The sequence below is a fragment of the Bos taurus genome, chromosome 1 (genome assembly GCF_002263795.3).
Source record: "Bos taurus isolate L1 Dominette 01449 registration number 42190680 breed Hereford chromosome 1, ARS-UCD2.0, whole genome shotgun sequence".
NCBI lineage: Eukaryota > Metazoa > Chordata > Mammalia > Artiodactyla > Bovidae > Bos > Bos taurus.
Window position 1 is genome coordinate 116,007,595 of NC_037328.1, and position 22,212 is coordinate 116,029,806.

Genomic DNA, 22,212 nt, shown 5'->3' on the forward strand with positions numbered 1-22,212 from the left:
CAGTGATGCCACCCAACCATCTCATCCTCTGTCGTCCCCTTATCCTCCTGCCCCCAATCCCTCCCAGAATTAGGGTCTTTTTCAATGAGTCAACTCTTTGCATGAGGTGGCCAAAGTACTGGAGTTTCAGCTTCAACATCAGTCCTTCCAATGAACACCCAGGACTGATCTCCTTTAGGATGGACTGGTTGGATCTTCTTGTAGTCCAAGGGACTCTCAAGAGTCTTCTCCAACACCACAGTTCAAAAGCATCAATTCTTCATTGCTCAGCTTTCTTCACTGTCCAACTCTCACATCCACACATGACCATTGGAAAAACCATAGCCTTGACTAGATGGACCTTTGTTGGCAAAGTAATGTCTCTGCTTTTCAATATGCTATCTAGGTTGGTCCTTTCCTTCCAAGGAGTAAGCGTCTTTTAATTTCATGTCTGCAATCACCATCTGCAGTGATTTTGGATCCCCAAAAAATAAAGTCTGGCACTGTTTCCACTGTTTCCCCATCTATTTCCCATGAAGTGATGGGACCAGATGCCATGATCTTAGTTTTCTGAATATTGAGCTTTAAGCCAACTTTTTTGCTATCCTCCTTCACTTATACATATATATATATATAAACATATGTCACACACATATATGTATATATACATACATATTTTTTTTTTGTTTACTTGTGTTTCTCCTATTACGGATTGGCCACACATATTTGGAATTATTACTTACATTGACTCCTTGCCAATCTCAAGGACCCAGATTAACCAAATGTATATACTGCTTTTGTCTGCTTAAAGTAAGTTCTCCCTACTGTCTTATCAAAATTCAAGAGATCCAGATATTTTTAATATATAATGACTTATATTTCATTTTCCTGGACTAAGGAGATGAGTTGTGCACTAAGAAATGTATTTTGCAATGGTGAACAGTTAATATTGAACTGGGACAAAAAATACTTAGAGAAACAACTTAATTCATACTAGAGATAAATAATATCTATCTATTCTGAGGAACAAAAGTGAGTGAATCACTCTGAGACTAACCTATAAAAATCATTCCTTGACAACAGTTATGTACATGTGGATTTAGCAAGACTGTGGTAGATGTGTTCCTAACAGGAATCCTTTGGGTTATTGTCCTTTTTTCCTGAAATTCTGGGGCTTACCTTTTTCTATATTGATCAGATTTTTATTACAGGTTTTCATGTAGCCAATTAATATACTGATTGGCTGCTCTATAACAAACTTTAGTAAAAGAAAAGAAAGTGTTCCATGGAATGCACCCTCTATGTGGTTATGGATCACTCGAACTCCAGAATTCTGAAGTCGAGTAACATACATGAGTCCATCATCTCTTAAGACATCATATTGACAAGTGATGACATATGTCAGGGGTAAACCATGCAACTTGCTGTCATCAGCTAGCAGTGGTGAGCTTTCACATCTAGAATCCCTGAATATTTTTTAGTCAGCTCTGAACTACCATGAGTTGGAGTCTTATAAATGTGACCTTTCTTAAACTTCTCAGGGAGAAAAGAACTCCAATTAACAAATTTGAACAGATTGCTTGATTCCAGAGGAATGTGTTGGTTGGAAAGCATTGCTTTCTTAAGTGATCTATTTGTAGTAAAATATTCACTCCAGAATCTGACCATGAGTAACTTGGGCAGAACTGGATAATGTGCATTTTCTCGATATGATGGTAAACCGAAATCAAAATTCTGAAGGGCAGGATATATTAAAGTTTGAACCTTGAGCTTGATCTTGACATCTGGATCTTCTAAGAGCTGAAAAAAATTAGAATGTTATTTAAATAAATCTCAAAGAAAAAAAGAAACAGCTACAATGCAAAAAATGTATCCTTAAATTTAAAATTCTTAAAAATACAACATAACAACATTTTGATAAAAAATAAACGTTAGTATTAAGCAAATTTTAGTACTAGATACTCATAAATTATAAGCAACTTTTAATATCCAAGGCAAAAATAATCAGTCTTGATTGTGTAAGATAGACTGCATAAGATCTTTTATTTTTATATGAATTTCATACATATGTAACCTAGATTTCTAATTTGAAGCATTGCACATATTTAATCCTCTCTTTTCCATTATTAAGAATATTTTACGTATCTAAGTATGTCAACAATCATTGAGAGGGGAAGGAGATGGCTCTAATACTGAAGAGATGTTTGTTCTTGCATAAATCTACACCATGTGGAATAATTTTTTTATTTCTTTGAGCATTGCTCTGTCTTTTCTAGGGCCAGTCCCCATCTTTCCAGGAACAGTAGCATTTTATAGTTTCCTTCTAAGTTAATTTTCCTGCAATATACTTCTGCTACTGAAACAAAGAAATTATTGTATTTGTCATAAAATATGTATTTAGTAACCCATGTGTTTTCTTTTTTGAACAACAATATTTGGGCAAATTAAAATGTTCAGACTTGCAAAAGGTTGTTTTTTCAAACACTACCAACTGTATCTTGTGTTAATATATGCCTGGAGCACTGGCCTACTCAAGAGAAGTCAGACTGATTAGCACACTTTAGAATAGCTTACACATCACTCAGAGCACCGGCCAGGACTTCAGGTGCCATTTGGTAGTGGTGGTGTGTATCCAAGAGAATGTTTTTAATAACTAATCATTAAGTATGATGTTTCTTCTAAGAGGTTTTGTTTATATACAAAGTTAAAAATCTCTCTTTTTACTATTAATAGCTTACTATTAATAAATTAACTAATAGTTTACTATTTTGCTTCATCTTTAAAGATGTTGAATATTATCTTTAAACAGTTTAATTTGAGATTATCATAAGATTTTTTAAATTTAATTATTTATTTGGATAATTGTATTAATATCTATTTTAATGTTAAACCTATCACATTATCCTGGAATAAATGCAAGATAATCATGCTATGCTACCTTTTTATGTATTGCTTAATTTTTTGGCTAGTATTTCATTTCAGAATTTTGTATCTATGCTCATAAATGTGAATGCCTATAATTTTTCCTTCTTAAACTGACCTTGTCAGGTTAAGAATCATGACATATCCACTTCTCAAAATGCAACATTTGTTAATTTTCTGAATTCTTTTTTAGAAGTAGAGATATTTGTTTTAAAAATAAATGTTAGAGTGTATGTTTAAATCTATTTTACCCTTCACTAAGTATGTGTCTGTGTGTAAAAATATTAAAATGACTATACAGTTTACTGATTTCATGATAGTAGGATAATTCTTGTTCTATATTTCTCCTACAGTCAGTTCTTCCTTTGGTGAATCTTTCCATTTCATCAAATTTAACAGCATAGCAGTAAAAGTGTTCAAAGTATACTATTGTCCTTTTAATATCTGTGAGATACGTAGTTATAGTCCCCTCTTCATTCTTTATATTGGTTTATTAAGATTCTCCTCTTTTTTTTGTTTTGGTCTATCTCACCAGAGATTAGAGCTTCCCTGATGGTTCAGTAGTAAAGTATTTACCTGCAATGCAGGAGGGAAGATTTCCTGGAGAAGGAAATAGCAACCCACACCAGTATTCTTGTTTGGAAAATCCCATTGACAGAGGAGCCTGGCAATTAAAGTTCACGCGGACACAAAAGAGTCAGACACAACTTAAGCGACTAACCACCACCACCAGAGATTAATCAGTGGAAGTACATTTATTGACTTTGCTGATTCTATTGTGTTTATTTTCAACTTCATTTGTATGTTTTCTATCTCTCATATCCTTACTTCTATTATTTTATCTTTCCTTCTAATTTTTAGGCACTCTTTTTTTTTAATTTCATGAAATAGTTGCTGAATGGTTCATTTCAATAATTTTTATATATTTAGTTAAGGCTGTATATTTTCCCCTGGATATTGATATAGATGTATTTCATAAAGGATAATAATAATATTTTCATTGTATTGTGAAAGTCGCTTAGTGGTCTCTGACTCTTTGCTACTCCATGGACTATACAGTCCATGGAATTCTCCAGGCCAGAATATTGGAGTGGGTAGCCTTTCCCTTCTCCAGGGGATTTTCCCAACCCAGGGATTGAACTCAGGTCCCACTCATTGCAGACAGATTCTTTACTAGCTGAGCCACAAGGGAAGCCCAAGAATACTGGACTGGGTGAGAGTTCAAATATTTTCACATTTTCATTGTTATTTCTTCTTTCACACTTGGATTAATCAGGAATGAGCATTTTACTATCAAAACATAGACTTTTCTCTTGACATTTTATTGGTAATCCAAAGTATTATGCTAACTGTGGATAGAGATATAATCAAAATAACTTGATTTCTCAAATTTTATTGTGCATACAAATCACTTTGAACCCTTGCTAATATGCAAATTGTTATTCAGGAACTCTGTGATAAGAGCAATAATTCTGCATGTCTAATAAGTGCCCAGATACTGCTGATACTGCTAGTCCACAGACTATGCTATGAATATCAGAGGTCTATTCAGTTTCTGTTCTTTGAATTGATTGAGACGTGGTTATAACCCTGTATATGCTTGATTATAAAAAAAAATATTTTGTGTGCTTGAAAAGAATGTATTTTCTGATGATTATTATTTTATGTTCACTGTTAAATTTATTAGCCAAGCTGTTCTATTACTGAAAGAGGTTAGTAAAATTCTTCCAATTTTGCTATTAATTTGTCAATTTTTCCTTTATTTCTATCAGTTTTGCTCTGTGTATTTGGAGACTATGTTATTAATTGCATATAAGTTGATAGGATTTTTTTCATCTTCCAGTGGAATGGAATTAAAATTAGGAATGTTGCATGCTAACTCTAGTGATAGGTTTTCCTTCTAAGACTAATTAATCCCTTGGACTGCAAGGAGATCCAACCAGTCCATTCTAAAGGAGATCAGCCCTGGGATTTCTTTGGAAGGAATGATGCTGAAGCTGAAATTCCAGTACTTTGGCCACCTCATACGAAGAGCTGACTTATTAGAAAAGACTCTGATGCTGGGAGGGTTTGGGGGCAGGAGGAGAAGGGGACGACAGAGGATGAGATGGCTGGATGGCATCACCAACTCGATGGACGTGAGTCTGGGTGAACTCCGCGAGTTGGTGATGGACAGGGAGGCCTGGCATGCTGCAATTCATGGGGTCAAAAAGAGTCAGATATGACTGAGCGACTGAACTGAACTAAACTGAATCTGATTATAAAGTATTAATGGTCATACTAATTAGCATTTGCATGACATACCTTTTAATAACTTTTTAATTTCCATCTATCTATTTACCTATATTTTATTGCATCTTTCACACAACTTATGGTTATTTTAAAATTTTATTGTTTCCTTATTTTATATTCTACCAGAAGTTTTAGTACTTCTACACTAAAACCTTTATTAATATATTTGGTTTAAATTTATAAAATTTATCTATTATTGTACATTCTGTTTATCTCACCTATTCTTTTTCTGTCTTTTGTATTTTTTGATGTATTGTCTCATCATTCTATTTTCTTGTAATATCTTTTTATTTGTACTTTTTTAAAAGAAATTTTTTATAGGTTACACTAGGAATTAAAATAAAATTCATTGATTTATCAATGTCTAATATGAATAGTTTCTTTTTATCTTCTTAGATAATAGAAAGCTGTTCAGTTCAGTTCAGTTGCTCAGTCATGTCCAACTCTTTGCGACCCCATAAATCGCAGCATGCTAGGCCTCCCTGTCCATCACCAACTCCCGGAGTTCACCCAGACTCACATCCATCGAGTCAGTGATGCCATCCAGCCATCTCATCCTCTGTCATCCCCTTCTCCTCTTGCCCCCAATCCCTCCCAGCATCAGAGTCTTTTCCAATGAGTCATCTCTTTGCATGAGGTGGCCAAAGTACTGGAGTTTCAGCTTTAGCATCATTCCTTCCAAAGAAATCCCAGGGCTGATCTCCTTCAGAATGGACTGGTTGGATCTCCTTGCAGTCCAAGGGACTCTCAGGAGTCTTCTCCAACACCACAGTTCAAAAGCATCAATTCTTTGGCGCTCAGCCTTCTTCACAGTCCAACTCTCACATCCATACATGACCACAGGGAAAACCATAGCCTTGACTAGACGGTCCTTTGTTGGCAAAGTGATGTCTCTGCTTTTGAATATGCTATCTAGACTGGACATCACTTTCCTTCCAAGGAGTAAGTATCTTTTAATTTCATGGCTGCAGTCACCATCTGCAGTGACTTAGTCCCTTCATGCATGTGTTATTGTCAGTTTTTAATATTAATTTCTTTTTATTTTTAAAATCATAAGAAACAGCTATTAATGTTTTATACAGTCAACATTCATTTTCATTTTTGGTTTGTCACTATATTTACGAATTTTTTTCCCTGTTCTTTATATATTCCTGCCTTTTGACCCTTCATCTGGGGTTAAATTTCTTCTGCTTGAAATAATCCTCTTTAAAATCCAAAGGCTATTATGTTGGGTTGTGAACTCTCTTGAATTTTATTTGTAAGAAAAATACTAATTTTGTCCTCAGACTAGAAAAATATATTCATATTAGTCTTTTTCTAGTGCTTTTTCTGTGCTAAGTCATTTTAGTTTTGACTCTATGGATTATAGCCTGCCAGGCTCCTTTGTCCATGGGATTCTCCAAGCATAAAACTGGAGTGGGTTGCTATGCCCTCCTCCAGAGGATCTTCCTGACCCAGGGATTGAACCTGCAGTTCTTGCATTGGCAGGCAGGTTCTTTACTACTAGTACTGAATGGGAAGCCCTTTCACCATATGCTTAATGACTATTCTCATTATTTTGTATTTTCTGTCTTTTAATTTCTCTGTTCAAAATACAATTTGTCTGACCTCTCCCAATATTCTATACTGTATTGCAGTCAATACATTGACCACCTTCTACACTGTAAAACCAAGAATGAACTCCAACATAAACTATGGACTTTGGATGATTATGAGGTGTAAATAGAAATTCATTAACTGTAACAGATGTATTACTCTGAGTGGTAAAATTGAAAATGAAGGAAGTTATGTTATGCATGGCAGAGTGGATATTGGAAATTAAAAAAAAATGTTTAAGCTATGCTTTATCTTCACTGCTATGAAGACTTTTCTGTAGTGTGGTGAGCAGGGGCTACTCTCTCTAGTTTTGGTGTGTGGACTTCTCATTGTGGTGACTTCTCTTGCTGTGGAGCATGGGCTCTAGGGCAGATGGCTCATTAGTTATGGTTCCCAGGCTCTATAGCACAAGATCAATAGTTGTGGGGCATGGGTTTAGTTGCTCTGTGGCATGTGGGATCTTCCCAGACCAAGGATCAAGCCCATGTCTCCTGCATTAGCAGGTGGATTCTTTATACCTGAGCCACCAGGGAAGTCCTGGAAATTTCATATCTTCTCAATTTTTGTATGGATCTAAAACTGCTCTAAAAGTACAAAATCTTAAAAAAAATCCCTACATTGAATGCCTAATTTTGATAGCTAATATTTTTACTTGTTGAAGTTCTTGTTTATTTTTCAAATAAGTCATATTACTTTATAACTTCTTCCATGAATATATTTCCAAGTTTTAAAATCTATTTTTATTTATATTAAACAGATTCTATTAACACATTTATTCTAAGATAACAGTATCTAAATCTGGGTGATTATTTTCCTATGAAATAGTCCTTATTTTCCTCTTTGTCTGTCTACCTGCATACCTTCAGATTTCTATTGATAATTAAAATAAAAAATTAGTTTTAGGGTTAAAAATGAAAAAAGAGTTAGTTTTAGGAATAAATTGAAACCTAAAGTGACACTACCTTCTTGAAGTGATGACCTGTTTCTGGTAAGCCTACATACACATATTATATTATACCATAATATACAATATTCAAAATATATGTTATGAATGTACTCAGATAACATACCTTATTCTGATTTCCTAATTATGGTTATTGCTATCATTTATTAATTTCCTCTCACTAAAAATGCCTGTAAACTATATAGGAAATTGTTATCAGGATTTTACATAAAAAGAAGTATTAAAATATGAAATTACTCTTCATAATTTTCCCTAAATAAGTACAATGAAAAATAATGACACATTGTATTTATAATATAAATGTACAAATCAAAAGTTATTAAATGAAAGATAAAACATGGTGGCTCAGGTGGTAAAGAATCTGCCTGCAATGCAGGAGACCTGGGTTCCATCTCTGGGTTGGTAAGATCCCCTGGAGAAGGCAACCCACTCCAGGATTCTTGCCTGGAGAATTCCATGGACAGAGGAGCCTGGCTACAGTCCATGGGATGACAAACAGGCACAACTGAGCGACTAACACTTTTCACTTTTCAAAGAATACATAGTAAGTGAAAATGCTGAGCATCTTACCTGCTGTGTCACTGCTGCAGCTAAATTCCCTCCAGCACTGTCTCCAGAGATACCAATTCTTTCAGGATCTACACCATAGCTTTCGAGAATCTGGGGGTCTAAAAACCATTTTAATGCAATGTACACATCTTCAAATTGAACTGGAAAATGATGCTTTGGGGCTAGTCTGTAGCTGTAGATAGAAAAACAATATTTCTTCAATCAGTGATATTTTGGTCATTTAATTTAATTTTGTTTTTAATTAAATTTTATTCTATTTTGAGATACAGTTGATTTACAATGTTGTGTTAGTTTCAAGTGTACAGCAAAATAGCTCAGATGATACATACGCACATCTCCATTGCTATTCAGATTCTTTCCACATATATGTTACAAAAGAATATTCAGTAGAGTTCCCTATGCTATCATCAAGTCATGCACTAAAACTAGGTTTGGACTCTTGATCCAAAATCTAAAGCAAAAATTTGTTTTTCACCAACATAATATTTGTTGGAAAGCATGTTTTTCTTAATCATAAGATTTAACAATCTCTAAATATCATATCTATAAAATCAAAATTTGAAGTTCAAATATTAAATTTGGTTCAATCTTAGGGGGAAATCTTTTTAGCTGCTCTCTTAGCTAAAAATGTGTACAGAATGATTATTTTTGATAATTGACATATTGTTTTTTTAAAAATCAGTCATTATTATTACTTGTTTCTCCAGAATTACTTTTCAAACTTTTCAAAACATTTCAATTTGACATGACATTATTACATTAGTTTATTAATTCTGAATTATCTAAGGTCTAACTTTAAGTAGATTCTCACATGGAATGTGTTCTATAGAAAATGTAAATGCTTTTCCTACTCTTTCTAAACTGTGAGTTAGAATGGACTTTGAGATAGTTTCTGTCTTACCTTTCATGTTTAACATGAGTAATAGTTGCTTTTATCAAAGGAATAAAACTTCCAGGCACCATTCCAAGCACTGTTACATGTATTATAACAATTAAGCCCATATCAATACTGAGATATGCAAATTATCATTTAGAGTTAAATATTCTTTAAAATATCACACAGTTACCAATTTGCAGAGCCTACATTCAATCCCAGTCCTCTGGCTTCAAAGTCCTTATCCTTAATACTCTGCTAATTATAGGCAAAAAATCCAGAGGTGGTGGTTAGGTCCATGTGATATGTGTGTGTGTGTGTGTGTGCATGCATGCTGTCATTTCAGTTGTGTCTGACTCTTTACAACCCCATGGACTATAACCCATTAGGCTCCTTTGCCCATGGGATTCTCCGGGCAAGAATACTGAAGTGGTTTGCCATGCTCTTCTCCAGGGAGTGAACTCAGGTCTCTTATGCCTCCTGCCTTGGCAGGCAGATTCTTTACCACTAGTGACATCTGGGAAGCCCAAGTCCATGTGATACTGTTGGTTAATTTCACTTGATCTATTTCTTTATAGCTTTTGTCCTCTTCTTGAAATATGTGTACATGTGTTTTCTCTCTGATGCTGGACTGGAAAGCCTCTGATAGTAGGTAGGTTTCTTTGTCCATAGTTAATGTCATCAGAGGCATGGATTAATTTTGGCCATATTTAGACACTCTATAGTTGAGTATATTTTGATATGTAAGGCATATGACCTAAAATCAAATGAACACAGCTCTTACTTGGTTGATATGATGACTGCATCAACTCTGTCTGCTGTCCATCTTGACAGAAGGTCATAAGTATAACAATCTGAATAAAAAAAATATTGGACCACTTATAAGACTTGAAAAATGATACTGTTAAGAATAATGTTTACTATTGCAGCTTTATGATTACTTCTTGAAATACTACCTAAAGAATCTAACTCTAGGATAATGTTGATCAATGCTCATATTCATCTCAATAGAATGTGAATCATTCCTTCAGTGATCCTTTCACTTGACCCTGGTCAGCTTTCCTGTCCATTTGCCAAAGTTTTCAATGGGCTAGTCAAATTAGCTTTGTGTTGCTGCCTATTATGTGATTTTGCCTCTATGTGATTACAGGCTGGGAACAAAAATTTGAAGAGAATATGTTTTATAACGTTAAGGAACTCACATCTATGGGGTATAGGGGCAACAATAAAAACAAGCAAAAAGATAGCTGCTTTAATTGAGGTGGGTAGAAAGATATGCTAAAATATAGGAGGGAAGTCTCTCAGTAATCTTTCTACTGGTTCTGAGTAGAATTTAGAAAGGATTTGGGGTCCTTTCTAAATTCAGTCCATGGGGTTGCTAAGAGTCGGACATGACTGAGCGATTTCACTTTCACTTTTCACTTTCATGCATTGGAGAAGGAAATGGCAACTCACTCCAGTATTCTTGCCTGGAGAATCCCAGGGACAGAGGAGCCTGCTGGGCTGCCGTCTATGGGGTCGCAGAGTCGGATATGACAGACGCGACTTAGCAGCAGCAGCAGCAGACTAGAGATTGCAAATTTGTATAAATGCTTTCTATGAGGAGTCTGTACATATAGGTGTGTGAGTTTGTGTGCGTGTTTTGAGAATTGGCACTCATGCAGGTACGAATTTAGCAAAATAGTTTAAGGATCAAAGCTTTGAGCAGTTGGGGCCATTTGAAAGACAAACCCATCATAGTAAAAAAAAAAAGTTTAAAAACACAACTTTATCAATAGCGATGAACAATATCACCTATTCATGGTAATCATTAAGTAGCACTCCCTCAATTACTTTTTATGCTCCCTCTGCCAACAGGCAACCTCTCCACTGAAGTCTTCCTTTTATTCCCTCTCATAGCGAGACTTAATCCTCCTTCTGTTTGCTGGCAAAACTTTGCCCTTGTATCTCTTTCAGTATTCACCCATCGTAACTGAGTTAACATCCTACCATTCTACAGTTCCTGACCTCATAAAATCCATGAAATTGTCCATGAGGCTTTCTTTTAACATTTCAAGATTCCTTCAGCTTTTGGTACTAAAACACCCTCTTTCCTGATATTTTCTTCTCTCTGCTTTTCTCTTCTATCTCTAACCATTCTTTGTCCCGTGGAATGACTGTCATCTTTTCCTTCACTATTGAAAAATAGTTTCATGCCAACACTCACACAACCTAGAACACTGGCAATTAGAATCCACTTCTGACCTAGGGAGCTGAGGCCCTGCTCTGGGCCCTGCATTTTAAAGAACTGTTTGGATTTTTCTGGTTGCCTGCTTCACAATAAGGTATAGACCCAACAGAGAAAAGTGGCATGTCTTACCCTTACAAACTATACTCTCATACCCTGGACCTTGGGTCTTGAACAGAATCTTTCTACTTTTAATCCACAATCCTCTCTATGGTGATATCCTACATGAAAAAAGGTACTAAATGTCAACTTTCAACATAAAGAATCATCTATTTTTCTGGAGTACATCTTGATCTGGGGAAGGGATAGAAATTCTCTTGGAAATAAAGAAAAAGAAAACACAACCTATTACTTAGTCCTATGCTCTTAAGCAGTAGATGATTTCAAGAAAGTAGACTATACCTTAACATTTAATTTAACTAACTGGGAATTTTTTCTACCTTTATATGAACCCCTTTGGATACTTGGAAAATAATCATTTCAGTCTTGAAGAATAAATCTGAAGTTTCCAGCAGTATGCTAATGAGTTCAAAAGACAAAAAGGTTTTTTTATTTCCTCTGTTCAGTTCAGCCACTCAGTCGTGTCTGACTCTTTGCAATCCCATGGAGTGTAGCACACCAGTCTTCCCGTCCATCACCAACTCCTGGAGCTTACTCAAACTTATGTCCATCGAGTTGGTGATGCCATCAAATCATCTCATCCTCTATCATCCCTTTTTCCTCCTTACTTAAATCTTTCCCAGCATCAGGGTCTTTTCCTATGAGTCAGTTCTTCACATCAGGTGGCCAAAGAATTGGAGTTTCAGCTTCAGCATCAGTCCTTGCAATGAATATTCAGGATTGATTTCCTTTAGGATTGACTGGTTTGATCTCCTTGTAGTCCAAGAGACTCTCAAGTGTCGTCTCAAACACCACAGTTCAAAAGCATCAATTCTTCGGTGCTCAGCCTTCTTTATAGTCCAACTTTCATATCCATACATGACCACTGGAAAAACCATAGCTTTGACTAGATGGACCTTTGTTGACAAAGAAATGTCTCTACTTTTTAATATGCTGTCTAGGTTTGTCATAACTTTTCTCCCAAGGAGCAAGGGTCTTTTAATTTCATGGCTGCAGTCACCATCTGTAGTGATTTTGGAACCCTCCCAAAATAAAGTCTGTCACTGTTTCCATTGTTTCCCCATCTATTTGCCATGAAGTGATGGGACTGGATACCATGATCTTAGTTTTCTGAATGTTGAGTTATATATATCCAAGATGGAGGAGTGGAAGGACATGCGCTCAACTTCTCCTTCAAGAACTCCAAAATTACAACTTGCTGCTGAACAAGCATCGACAGGAGAATGTTGGATCCCACCAAAAATAGATATCCCATGTCCAAGGGCAAAGGAGAAGCCCCAACAAGACAGTAGGAAGAGTGAAATTGGATTTAGAATCAAACTCCATACTCCTCAGAGATGCTTGGAGGGCTCAAATAAAACTTCGTGCACATCAGGAGAACCCAGAGAGACTGAGTCAGACCTGCCTTTGAGTGTTTGTGTGTCTTCTGCAGAGGTATGGGTCAGCAGTGGCCTGCCACAGGGCAGGGGGTCTGGGTGCAGCAGACCTGGATATGGCATAAGACCTCTTGGAGGAGGTCACTATTACCCCACCATAGAGCCATCAGATCTTACACAGGACTGGGGAAACAGACTCTTGGAGGGCACAAACAAAACTTTGTGCACATCAGGACCCAGGAGAAAGGATCAGTGACCCCACAAGAGACTGACCCAGACTTGCCCATGAGTGTCCAGGAGTCTCTGGCGGGGGCGTGGGTTTGGTGGTGGCCTGCTGCAGGGTTTGGGGCACTAAGTGTGCAGTACATGCACAAGACCTTTTGAAGGAGGTTGCCATTCTATTCATCACCTCCATAATAGTCTGGCCTCAGTCAAACAACAGGGAGGGAACTCAGCCCTGCCCATCAACAGAAAATTGGATTAAAGATTTTATTTCCTAAGTAGCTTAATCTCCATTCTGTAAAACTTGTAAGTTCTGTCAGTGAGTGATAAGATCAGAAGCTCTCATAATTTTTGTAACAAAAGTGTTTTAAATTCTATATGTTAATAAACTTTTATTTTGACTGAGATTTCAAGAACATTAATTCACACTGCTTGACTGAAATGAACTTCACAAACAGGAACATGATATTTAATTTTTAGATGATAATATGATAGTAATCATATACATTATATGAAGTGAATCATTCAACATATCATCCTTACCATTGCTACCCAAACACCAGCCACCACCATGAACATAAAACAAGCCTCTTCTTAATGATTTTGTCTCCATTGGGGCACATATATATGGACAGGAATGTTGTTAAATGTTGTATCTCTCACAGTTATATTTTTATCTGATGTTGGTGAAACACATTGAATACTTGAAAAGAATAGGATGGCTTCCATGACGTGGCTTAGTCCCAATGTTTCAGCAAACAAGGCCTAAGATGAAACACATTCATATACATGTGTATTCTAAATGTAAAGAGCTTTTGAGCCAAGAATTGCACATTAATCTTCAACATGATCATAAGTGTTAGTTATGCAGTCTCAGAAAAATCAGCCATGACACCACCAGAAGATATATGAACCCAAATGCTTTATTACCATATGATGAATGAGCATGAATGACATCAATCCTTCTTATACATTTACCCAATAGTAATATTAATATGGAATATATAATTCTCTGTTAAATACTACCAATATCCTGCAGACCCAGGCAAACTCTTCATTCTCAAAAAAAAAAAAAAAAAAAGAAAGAAAGAAAAGAAAAATCAGAGTCAGATGGAAAACTTGTTATAAAAGGACATCCTAATTATGACCAACCTAGATAGCATATTCAAAAGCAGAGACATCACTTTGCCAACAAAGGTCCGTCTAGTCAAGGCTATGGTTTTTCCAGTGGTCATGTATGGATGTGAGAGTTGGACTGTGAAGAAGGCTGAGCGCCAAAGAATTGATGCTTTTGAACTGTGGTGTTGGAGAAGACTCTTGAGAGTCCCTTGGACTGCAAGGAGATCCAACCAGTCCATTCTGAAGGAGATCAGCCCTGGGATTTCTTTGGAAGGAATGATGCTAAAGCTGAAACTCCAGTACTTTGGCCACCTCATGTGAAGAGTTGACTCATTGGAGAAGACTCTGATGCTGGGAGGGATTGGGGGCAGGAGAAGAAGGGGACGACAGAAGATGAGATAGCTGGGTGGCATCACTGACTCAATGGATGTGAGTCTGAGTGAACTCTGGGAGTTGGTGATGGACAGGGAGGCCTGGTGTGCTGCAATTCATTGGGTTGCAAAGAGTTGGACACAACTGAGTGACTGAACTGAACTGAACATAAAATATGGCTGTAATTCTTTGAAATAGTTGTGAAGATGCTGGGGAAGGAAACGGTTTTTGACTTATATTTGAACAGAAACTTTAATGGGAAAGTAGAGTTTGGATGATCAACTGAGCAAAAGCCCTTTCAGTCAGATAAAATTAGCTTAACCTAGAGAAAAACAAAATTGTGGTGTTAGAGAAATACAGGTCATTTGCTATTCCTATACTTCCAGACTTCATGAAGTTAAGTAAGAGGAAAGAATCCTTAAGAAGTATTGTACAAAATATATACACACTTACTAAAAGCAAAACAAAACCCAAGAAGCTATGATACATATATTGAGAATTTATTTTTTAAAAAATTATGAAATATTTGAAAGTACAGCCACAATGTGAATAATGATACTTGCATTATTTTAATTATGAAAATACTATTCTTTAGAATGGGCTTACCTGATGTCTCAGATGGTAGAAAATCTGCCTGTAATGTGGGAAATCTGACTTAAACCCCAGGGTCAGTAAGATCCCCTGGAGAAGGGAATGGCTACCACTCCAGTATTCTTGACTGAAGATATATAACAAACTCATAAAAATAAGAAGTAGACTAACACTTCCACACACAAAAGACTTCAGTACCTGTTTCATCAAAGGTATAGAATGATTGGGATTCTAAGGAACAAAAATATTCATTTTCAAATATATAATTTCAAAAAAATGGCAGACACAAAACAATGGTGGAATAAACATTGTTTTAACCTTCCTTCATTTCTCCTCATTTTATAAAAATGATGGTAAAAAAGAAATCTTGATGGTAATACAATTATGCTAAGGAAGCAAAATACAATTGGCCCTCCATAGTTTAGGGATTTGATCTGCGGTTGGTTGAATCCATGGATTTAAAATTCACTGACAGGACAATTAACTGTGTTCATTGTTCTGTACTGTTTTATATAAGGGGACTGAAAATCCACAGATTTGTTATCTGATTTGTTACCAATCTCCTGCCAGCTCTGATAATGAGGGACAACTGTATTATCATCTATACCTCTTAAAAAGGTGATTCTTTATATACCTCTTATAGATGATTCTTGATTATTATCAAGAATCAGAATAACAAAAGACCTAGTTCTCCAGGAAGACACAGCAGTCCTAAAATGTGTCTGCATTCAGTAACAGAGCTTCATAACATAGGGAGTAAGAATTGAAAAAAACTGAAAGAAAAGACAGAAATATCTGAAATTACTAGTTGGCAATTGATACTCCTACCTCATTAATTGATAGAGCAAGTAAACAGGAAAATAGTATATAAAAAATTTGAAAAACACTATGAACCCAACAGAACTAATTGACATATTGAAAATATTCCACCCAGTGACAACAGAATACACATTCTTTCCAATTGCATGCAGAACTTTCACAAAGATGTTGTTGTTGTTGTTTAGTTATTAAGTCGTGTCTTTGTGTTCCATGGAATGCAGCACACCAGGCTTCCTTGTCCATTATCTCCAAGGGTTTGCCCAAGTTCATATCCTTTGAGTCAGTGATACTATCCAATCATCTCATTATCTGCCACCCTCCTCTCCTTTTGCCTTCAATCTTTCCCAGCATCAGGGTCTTCTCCAATGATTCAGCTCTTCACAACAGGTGGCCAAAACGTTGGAGCTTCAACTTCAGCATCAGTCCTTCCAATGAATATTCAGGACTGATTTCCTTTAGGATGGACTGGTTTGATCTCCTGGCAGTCTGAAGAGTCTTCTCCAGCACCACAGTTCAAAAGCATGAATTGTTTGGTGTCCAGCCTTCTTTATGGTGCAACCATAGCTTTGACTATACGGACCTTTGTTGGCAAAGTGATGTCTTTGTTTTTTAATACTCTGTCTTGGTTTGTCATAGCTTTCCTTCCAAGAAGCAAGTGTCTTCTAATTTCATGGCTGTAGTCACCATCTGCGATTTTGGAGCCTAAGAAAATAAAATCTGTCACTGCTTCTACTTTATCCCCATCTATTTGCCAAGAAGTGATGGGTCCAGATTGCCATGATCTTAGTTTTTTGAATGTTGAATTTTAAGCCAGCTTTTTCACTCTCTGCTTCCACCTTCATCAAGAGGGTTTTTAGTTCCTCTTCACTTTCTGGCATTAGAGTAGTATCATCTGCACTTCTGAGATTGTCAATATTTATCCTGGAAATATTGAGTCCAGCTTCTGATACATCCAGCCTGGCATTTTGCATGATATACTCTGCATATACTTTAGGTAAGCAGGGTGACAATATACAGCCTGTCGCACTCCATTCCCAATTTTGAACCAATTTTTCCACGTAAGGTTCTAACTCTTGTTTCTTGACCTGCATATAGGTTTCTCAGGAGACAGGTAAGATGGTCTGGTATTCCTATCCCTTTAAGAATTTTCCACAGTTGGTGGGATCCACACAGTCAAAGGTGAAAAGCAGAAGTAGATGTACCTTATGACATATTTTGGGAAAAAATCAGCAAGTTAAAAAGGATTAAAATAATACAGAATATGTTGTCTGTCCATTGTATAATTAAAATAAAAATCTGAAACAATGATTTATGAGGAATCCCCACATATTTGGAAATTAAACAACATACTTCTAAATAATTCATCAGTCAAGGAAGAGATACCTCTAGACAAATTGAAAAAAATTTTTGAAGCAATTGAAAATGAAATTATTCCATATCAAAATTTATAGCATACAGGAGAAACATTGACTGAAGGAAAATTCATAGCTTTAAATGCATATATTAGAAGAGAGGAAAGGTCTAAGGGAAGTGAGCTAAGCTTCCTCCACTAAGAATTTACCGTTAGATTATCAAATTAAACCATAAGTATGGAGAAAAGACGTAGGGCAAACAAAACCCCAGAAATCAATAAAGTCAAAATAGATAAATAAAACCAAAGATTTATTCCTTGAAAAGAAACTATAAAATTGATCAGCCTCAGATCAGACTAGTCAGAAACAAAAGAGAAGATGCTGCTTAGCAATATCAGAAATAAGTGAAAGGACATCACTTTACATGCTCAGACTTATAGGCAGCAATCAGTCTGTGCTCAGATCAATTGGCCTGGCCACTCAGTGAGACTAGTACTTGGAAAAATATATGACGTTGAGGAAAGAGATTGAAGACGAAACAAAAATATGGAAAGATATACAATGATTATGAATGAGAAGAATCAGTATTGCTAAAATGACCATACTCCCCAAAGCAATCTATAGAGTCAATGCAATCTCTATCAAAATACCAATGACAGACTAGAAAAAAGAATTCTAAAATATGTATGAAAACACAAAAGACTCCAAAAGCCAAAACAATCTTGAGAAAAAAGAATAATGCTGGCTCTAACATGCTGTCTGATTTCAAACTATACTACAAAGCTACAGTAATCAAACAGTATGATATGAGAATAAAACAGACCCATACATCAATGTAATAGAATTGAGAGCCCAAAAATAAACCCACACTTATATGGGCAATTAATCTATGTCAAAGGAGGCAAAAATATATAATGGGGAAAAGATGGACTCTTCAACAAATGCTATTGAAAAAACTGGACAGCTACATGCTAAGAATCAAACTAGACTACTTTCTCACAACATATAAAAAGAAATTTAAAATATTTTAAAGACTTAATGTAATATCTGAAACCATAAAATTCTTAAAGATTAGGCAATATGTTCTTTGATATCAATATTAGTAATTCTTTTTGAATATGTCTCTGAGGCAAGGGAGACAGAAGAAAAAATAAACAAATAGGGCTATATCAAATTAAAAAGCTTTTGCATGGTGAGGAAAACTATCAACAAAATGAAAAGGCTGTCTACTGAATGGAAGAAGACATTTGCAAATTATGTAATGGATAAAAGGTTAATATCCAAAATATACAAAGATCATTAAAAATTAATCATGACCTTGCATTTGCCAAAAGCAGCTGACTTCACTTTTAATGATATGAACTGAAAATGAATTTGTCTAAGTACATATTTTGTTGACCTGATGAATAAATTAATAGAAAAGAAAGCCAGAAAAATCTTGTGATCAATAAAAAACATAACATTAATAAATTATTATTTTTCATTATAACACACAAGTTATATCAAACTATAGTTTTACAATTTGTAACTTTTGCTATTCATGTATTCACTATTACCCATATTTTATCAGTAATAAAATGTTTTTAAAAGAAAAGTTGTATGTTTTAATGCCTTTGTGCTTTTCTAACTTTTGAACAAGGGTTCTTGCCTTTTTATTTTGAATCAGGCTCTACAAATAATGTAGTCAGCTCCTCTTGATGTACACTTGATATGAATATTATGGATAAATATAGATGTACAGACAAGGGATGGACTACTCTTTTGTTTCCATAATGTAGTATTTATGTCAGCCATTGTCATGTACACTAAATGCACCTATTAAAACTGCAACAAAGCTGGTAGTTACAAAGGTGAAGGTATTTGATATTTGCTTAGCCTGATGCAAGCACTCCCAGGCTTGTCACACAATAGCAGCATTATGACTCAGCTTAAGGGACTAACTGTTGGAAAATTTATTTCCTGAGCTTCTTAGGCAGAATCTAAGAGAAATACAAAATAAAAGTATACTAAGATACAACTTATCATTATGTTGATAAAACAAAATTGAGAAAAATTACAACATACTTTGTTGAGAAACTGACAGAGCATGGATATTCTCATGTCTCGTTGGTTGGTGTGGACAATATAAACAGGGCAATTTTGCAATAATTAGCAAAATTCCAAAATGCTCAACAATCCCACTTCATGGATTTATCATAGACAAAACTCGGCCTCTGAATATTTTTCATGTATTATCATTTTATTATTCATAATAACAAAATCCCAAAAAGATAAAAAGCTTGAACTTCAATAGGCCTGATTAAGTGAACTATGATTTATATTCATACTAAATCCTTTGCAGTATGTAAGTGAATGAGGGGGCTTTATATGTGAAGCTGTGGAAACATCTACAGGATATATAACAAAATGAAAAATATAAAAAACACAATAGAATACTTGCTATGTTGTTTCTCATGTAAAAATGAAAAGAGGATAAGAATATATGCTTTTTATTACTGTATTATAGGTATTATTTGTATAAAGAAGCCCCAGGATGAATCACAAGAGGCTAATAAACTGGTTTTCTTCAGAGTCCTGGGCTGAGGATAGAATGGATGAAGACAGGAATAGGAGCAGGAATTCTCAATGTTTACTTTTTTCATATTGATTTGATTTTTGAACTATATGGATGAGTGTGTGCCTGTTCAGTCATGTCAGTCTTGTCTGACTCTTTGCAACCCTATGGACTGCAGCCTGACAGGCTTCTCTGTCCATGGGATTCTCCAGGCAAGAACACTGGAATGGGTTGCCATGCCCTCCTCTGGGGATCTTCCCAACCCAGGGAGGGAACCCACATTTCGAGCATCTTCTATACTGCAGGCAGATTCTTTACTGCTGAACCACTGGGGATGCCCATATGGATGCATTACTATTCAAAAAATAAAATTTGTTTAAAAAAATTTTTTTACTGGAGTGGACTACATAAAACAGTAGTGAACTCTCCATTCCTGGAAATATGCATGTGGAGTTTAGGGATTTCTAGCGGTTGGACCTTTAGCAGCCTCCAGTCTCTACCACCAAACAGTCTTTGTTGATTACTCTTTTTAGTATATAGTGAAAGAAGGAGACAGGGACAGAATGAGAAGGCTAATTTTTCAGGGAGAGTGTTAGAAGAATAAACTGGATTAGGTTCCCAATGAAGTAGTCATAATAGAAACAAAAGATCCAGTGGCAATAATCCATTGCCACTAACTACACATCTTATGCTTTTTATTAGGCATTTGCAGTCAGCAAATATATACCATTAGAACCTATTAACATGCCTACTGTATACACTGTACTCTAAATCCATTATTAGTGTTTAAGTGTCACAGTTAACTAGAAGATCTCAAGCACATGATTTCTGAGTTTTGTAGGGAATTTAAAAATCACAAAAAGTAAAAGTAGAGAAAGTAAAACACGATTGTCACACAAACACACACATGCATGCACACAAATGATCACATTTTTACTCTACTGCTAGCAGAATAGATCACTTTAAAATTACAACCTGAATGTCTCCTTGGTCATCGTGTTAGCAGTCTGCTCTGAGATCGTTCAGAGGTATAGCATTTCACAACATGAGCAGAATTTGACAATAGGAAGCTAAGGCTATGTAGAACTTGCAGAAACAAAACAAACAAATTGGGAAACTTAGAAAATTTGCCTTTTTTGATTAGCACATGTTTTCACTTACCAAATATCTTGATGTTTGTAAAGAAGTATCTAACAGCATTATTTTCCATGGTTCTTCAACGTCTGGGAGGGGTTTATAAATATAAGCTGCTAGGAAGATTTCCAATATCAGAAAGCCTAAGGATGTTTTCCCCATATTGTAACTGTTCCTTTCCTAAGCAAGACAGTATGATACCTCATTTAAATGCCTGAAATGGTCTTGGGGAAAACTCTGCTCAAAATTATTACATAACTTCTGAGTCAAGGAGATTTCTCACTAGCACAGTAAGTTGCCACAGGGCAGTTTTTGGTGTTTATAAAAAAAAAAAAAATACATTCTCATAAAGGCCAGGTCAAATCTTCCAGCTTTAGCATAGGAGAAAAATATCTGTGGAACTCCAAGATAGAAAAGAATATTCCTTCTCAAAGATTCTGGAAAATAGAATCACATTCCCCCCCTGAGAGTAGTAAGTGAAGGAATCCATAAAAAAGTTTTGATATATCTTTACTATATCTTTAATAAAAGCCAAGTAATTAAATGCAAATAGAGTACCATAAGAGATACGTAGTGATTGGAATAGTTTTCAAGAGAATGATGGAAAACTTTGCTGACCAAAGCCCAAGCTGTTTGATAAACAAGAGAAAGGTAAAGGACTGTGTAAAATAAAAAGCACTGACATAGACTTTGTAAGTCCAATTTTTAAAGTTCATTTCTGAGTTTAATATATAACTTGCTATTTCAAATTATATATTGGTTAATATACAACCTTGACTTATAGGTTGTTAAATAACTCCACTATAAAATATTGGAAGTGAAGACGTCTTATATGGGTCCTTAAGCTAACTCTGCTGACTTTAAGGTCTGAGTGTTTTCTTTGTCATGATTCTACTTTCTAGAGAACAAGAAAAAGAATTTGGATAACTACTTTTTCTATGTTTTCAAAGGAATTCCTGCATAGAGGTTGGTTGGTATAAAAGGAAAAATTTTAACGCACAGATCTACTTGCCCAGGAGAGAGAGAATCAAAACTTAATGCTGTATTTCACTAGAACACTTCTGACACTCATTTTCTTAACAAACCATGAACTTTAAATACCCCTGACCTGAATCTAACTGGAGATTCT

The 22,212-nt window shown here is 35.5% G+C and overlaps 1 pseudogene; it reads right to left on the reverse strand.

The window, feature by feature from the left end:
* Positions 1-784: 784 nt before the first annotated feature.
* Positions 785-21,386, reverse strand: LOC613884 (arylacetamide deacetylase-like; annotated as a pseudogene).
* Positions 21,387-22,212: the final 826 nt, after the last annotated feature.